The sequence below is a fragment of the Adiantum capillus-veneris genome, chromosome 22 (assembly GCF_014529385.1).
Source record: "Adiantum capillus-veneris isolate H3 chromosome 22, ASM1452938v2, whole genome shotgun sequence".
Taxonomy (NCBI): Eukaryota; Viridiplantae; Streptophyta; class Polypodiopsida; order Polypodiales; family Pteridaceae; genus Adiantum; species Adiantum capillus-veneris.
The window spans coordinates 121,253,712-121,259,506 of NC_140952.1; positions in this window are offsets into that span (position 1 = coordinate 121,253,712).

Below are 5,795 nucleotides of genomic sequence, written 5' to 3' on the forward strand. Positions count from 1 at the left end.
TTGCACAACCATAAGCAACTCTGCACCTAAGGCTTATGATGACGTAGTTGCCAGTCTACAGAGCGAAGAGATTCATAGAAAGTCTATGGAGTCTGCTAAGCAAGGTGATGCATACATTGCTAGTGGCAAAGGATAAAGAGTCTGCACTCATAATCATGCCAAAAACATGCATGGCAAAGAGATAAAAAAAGTCTCAAGACAACAAGAAATCTTGATAATGATGGAAAGGGTCAAGCTAAGATTGAGGAGCTCAATGTGCTAGAGTCTCCTAATACTCTACATGTGCTCGATGTTCAACCTTCCTCAAATGTTCATCTTTACAATAGATCTCAATCCATATGATTTTGTAGCAGAAGATACTTGCTTTGATCAGAATTGGGTCATAGATTATGGAGCCAATTCCATGTTAGACCTCATAGAGAATGGTTCTCTACGTATGTACATACTCGTGGTAAAGTGAAGCTTAGTGATGCCTATGACCTTGAGATACACGATGCTGGAGACATCAAGCTAGGTTTGCATAATGGCATGTAATTCATAGTCAAGAATATCAGACATGTCTTCAAGTTAACAAAGAGTTTGATATCTGCCACTCAGCTTGATGACTTGGGTTACCCAACCACCTTTGGAAACTTTTCATGGATGATGAGAGGCCAATCTTATTATTCTCAAAGGTCAAAAACATTACCTATGTTTGTCTTGTGTATAAAATAGGATTGTACATCCATAGACGAGTTATCATCAAATTAGTTGTGACATAGCCAGCTAGGCCATATGAGCCAAAAGGGAATGAAAACATTAGCACACTTTCATTACTTACGTGTGTGAAGTTATTTTGATTTTTCTATGTGTAAGCATTGCATCAATGGAAAATTCTAGGGACACTTCATTGCTATTGAATAGGAAGCATTTGTAGCCACTATAACTTGTTCATAGGACATTTACGATCCTATGCCGACCAAGTCTCTAGGCGCAGCTAGCTATTTTGTGACCTTTATAGACGATTCTACTAGGAAGGTATGAGTTTACTCTTTGTGTCAAAAGGGTCAAGTCTTCTCCAATTTCTAGAAATTCTTAGAGTTGGTAGAGAATTAGTCTAGCAAGAAGATCAAGAGCTTGCAGACTAATAATGGTGGAGAGTACGTATTTAGGGAGTTTGAGAATTCTTGTAGCAAGAGAGGAATTAATAGGCATCTTATTACTTCTTACATGCCTAATCAAAATGGAATTTCCAGAAGGATGAATTGAACAATTCAAAGCAAATGAAAACCATGCTTTCTATGGTGAATTGGACTCAAGGTTTTTGGATAGAGGTAGTACTGACAATAGTACATATCATTAACAGGTACCTAGTACGCCATTGACTTACCAAATTCTAAAGGAGCTATGGTCCAAAAAAAGTCACATTATGATCATTTGCATGTCTTTGAAGCAAGGCATATGTACATGTGTCCAAAGAACTTCAGAAAAAGCTAAACCTAAAGTCACACAAGTGTATTTTCCTTGGTTATGGTGTAGACAAAGAGATGGGATATTGTCTATGGCACCCAAAATTTTGTAAATTTATTCTTGGTTCATAGGTTATCTTCAACAAATAGAAGATGCATAAGAACCTATCAAAGAGGTTGAGTATAGAAAAATCACATGAGGACATTGCCTTAGAATTTATGAAAACTCGGGAGACTAACGAGGCACCTTGCACTAGTAACACTCCTATTAAAATGGCAATAGTCAAGCTTTAAGACAAGCTAGATCCTCATATCCACTTGGTTTCCAGTTCACCTTATGTGTAGATGGCAATTGGCATGCTCACTGTAGGAAGTCCATTGAGGAGTACTACGGTTCAGACCAATTGGTTGGACCACTTACTAATCCATCATATGTACTAACTTTTTTCTTTGCTATAAGATAAAGAATAAGGAGCTGTGAGTGCTTGTCTTCACTCACTCAATGCTCCACCCATATTGTGTCTCTGTCTCCCTTGTACGCACGCACTTGTGCACCACTCTTTCTCTCATTCTCTCTCCTCACAAGTGGTGTAACAGCCGAGGATTCTTTCTTTGCTCCCAACACACGCACGGACTTGGAGGTGAGCCAAGGCCTGGACTGTAATACACGAGCTATAGTGAGTAGTACAATGGAGTTGGACCAAAAGGTAACTCTTGGTTTGAAGCTAGGAGAGAAGCTCGTAATTGAGCTTACCCCGGAGCTACACTGTAGAGCTTGGAAACCTTTGAGACACAAAAACATTATGGAAACGCTAAACATTGACATCTAAGAATGGACTTTGAAAACAAATTGTAGTGTTGATGACCTTTAGAACCTTTGCAATTAATGCTACCCACAGGCAAACAATAACGCTGAAAAGTTAAGCATTAGCGTCGACATCTTGTGAAAAGAAACACTAGAGGTCCTATAGTGCTACAACACTATAGAGAGTAAGGAGATAGAGAGAGAGAAGGCAGTGTGTGTGTATACACACACACACACACACTTTGGGAAGTCAACAAGCCATTGAAATTGTGCTGATAACCTACCCATGATCACTAGCCAAACAATGGGTCCTCATCAACATGCCTCATAGACACGTGGATAGGGTCTTGTGCCGGTTGACGATTAGGGGATTGATTCTCAAAATCAAATTCATTCCTCGCTGGAAGATATTGTGCCATGCCAGACATGCAAAAATTGTTCGAAAAATTGGATTTACTGTAATCTAACAAATGGTGCCCTTGACATAGTGTCTTGCATAAATGTGGAAGCATTGTAGAAGTATTCTTGCATGGATATGTATGTCCATTATAGTTGCATAAGCAACAACAAACTGACCACCTAGATGTAAGTTGCAAATTCGTTTGTAGCTACAAAATCTGCATGCACATTCGACCTTCGTGTCAAAATCTTGATTTGATCACAAATAGATCGAATTTCTTACCTTGATTGAATTCGATGCTTGTATGCAACCGGAGTTGAATTCATGAATTCCTATTGCCTTGATGTGAATTCTGAACTCGAAACTCGTTGAGTGTTTTATGAACTCGTAGAACTTGATTTCTTGGTTGCCCTCTATCTTTGTACACTCATAATCCATATGCCCTTTACCTTTACAAAAAATCCTTATTTGAGTTTCAAGTTGAAGATTTTGATCTGTGGTCCTTTGGCTTAGCAGATTCTTCCCTGATGTTAATCTGACTCCATATCCAAACTTGAATTTGAAATTCAAATTCTGGTCTAAGACCATTGAAACCTGCAATTTTTTATTTTCCTACTTTTTTTTTGCTTTTGTGACATGTGTCATCATTGTGCTTGTGTTGACTTGGTATGTTCTGCCAACTTGCGATCTTCACAATTTGATGCTTGGTAATGTGCCTCATTGGAGTGGGAAAGGCCCTTTGTGGTGACTTTGACACCCTTGGGAACTCACTGGCACAAAAAGGTGAAAGAGAAGCCCCACAAAGCAATTAGCATGCAACAATAGAGAGAGAGAGAGAGAGAGAGAGAGAGAGAGAGAGAGAGAGATGGCACCTCCTTGGGGCCTCAATTGAGAGAGCTATAGAGACGAGTATGTCTCCTTAGGCCTAGGAAATTTTTATGAGCCTCTCTGTAATGATATCATGTCGGTCCTAATCTGCCCTCTTGTGTGTGTAGGGTCTCGTTCCCACGGCGCTCCTCCATCTCCTCTACCTTCTCCATCACTCCCTTCAATGCATGCACATGCAAAGTACTCCTTCTAGAAAGTATTCCACAACCCTTATCCCCCCAGGATCGTGTTGGCTCTGATGCCAGTCGGAGAGCAAGGCAAGTATGTCTTGTTCATCTCCACTCAACCTTGCCTTGAGAAAGTCTTTGGCTATTTAAGGCACTGTCTAGACTACAAAGAACATCGAAGGGGGAAGGGGTGTGTCGTCGAGGTGGTAGTAGCGGGAGAGCAAGGAAAGTATGTCTTGTTCATCTCCACTCAATGTAATGGAAATGACCCTATGAACATTGAGAATAGTGAAATTAAGAAGACTGTAGTGAGCATTTTTATGAGACTACTTTGAGAAAATAGAAGGTGAACTTGATTAGAGGTAGCAACATAACCATTATACTTAATTAACTTGGCATGAACAATAATTTGAAAATGAGAGAATTAGAGAACTTGACAACAATTGAGGACCGGATTTATGTGGATCCGGTCCCTGCTCCAAAAGGCTTTTGTATTATAGTTTCTCCCATAAAGAGAGACTTCATACGATACAAGCTTTTTGTTCCTTGAAACCTTGATGGTGCAATGAAGTAGAGAGCTTCATGCACCACAATTATGCCCCTAACTTAGCTAAACGAAAGCTTTAACTTGTCCCCGACCTCAGTCCCAAGACCTCAAACACCTTCGAAGGTGGAGAGAGCTAGCAAGGAATAAGGATAGGGAAGAGGAAGAAGTAGCATTCTTACGAGAAAGAAATAGTTCCTCACTTTTCATCACTCTTGTTGCTTAGCATAGCATAATAGCATATTAATGATGATGAAGAAGATGGCAAGCTTAAGCATTGAAGCATGGCTCTTGGTTGGATTTACATTCCATGGCCAAGAGTGTTGGTGTAGACTCTCAACTTCTCAACAAGCTTGGAGAAGGAGATGAAGTTCTTGTACTTATCACTTCACACAATGAGAGTGTGTGTGTGAGTGTGTGGTAGAGAGTATATCCCTCAAGCTATCCCCCAAGGTGCTTGGGTCGACCCCCTCTTTTTGCTCTTGATTCAAGCTCATTGGCTCTCTCAAGCTTAACCAATCACAAGCCTTGGTCACCAATAGCAATAGAGGTAGTCCTTGGACAAGTGTCCTCCTTTCCCCTTTGAGAGAGAGGGTTTGATAAATGCTTAAACAATTAATTTATTAGCTAAATTCTCATTGGATCTCTCTAAGGGTCAACCTATAGGCTTTAGGCACCCCATGAGGTAGCCTAGCTACATGTGTTCCTTTTGCCTCTTTGAGCAAGGGGTGCCCTTTGGATGAGGGAGTGGTCACTCAACCCCATCCCCTACTCTCATGGCTTGCCCCCCTCCTTTTAGGCCTTGCTTTGACTTCAAGCACCTCAAGCACCTTAGCCCCCAAGTACCTTAAGCATTTCAAGCACCTTAATCATCAAGCACGACAAGCACCTTAAGCACCTTAGTCAGCAAGCACGACAAGCACCTCAAGCAACTTAGTCAACAAGCACCTCAAGCACCTTAGTCAACAAGCAGGACAAGCACCTCAAGCTTGGACCGGGTTCCCACCTCAAGCACAGCCCTAGCTTGCCTAAGGTCCTAGACATAAGGACTTTTTACACCAAACTTTGGAGGTCTTTAATGAAGCTAACCCTAAGGTCTTTTAAGCTCCATTAGCTAGCATTGTTGTTTGACAGACCATCTCTCATTTGGACCCATTGACTATATTCTAACTCTTGTTCCCGTTTATTCTCCCTTATTAGATGATGAATTCAATATGAGAAAATCATTTGGGTTAGTTAGATATTAGATTTTATGAATTACCTCTCTCTTGAAATCGTAGTCGTCTCGACTATGAGGTAGAGGAGATAAAGCCTTAGTCATTAGTCTATGTTTCTTAGAGGGTAGAGGATCCCTTTTTACCCTACAACATCATTCCAAGATGGATGACTAATTCATTTGGGGCTTGGGAGACTTAGCTGCCGCAAGCATGTCTACTCTTGGGTCCATTTCATTCTTCCAAAAGTAGAATGACAAATTCTACTTGGTGTTTGAGAGACGTCGTCATCACAAACATGATTCTAACTATGCATACTACTTAAATTT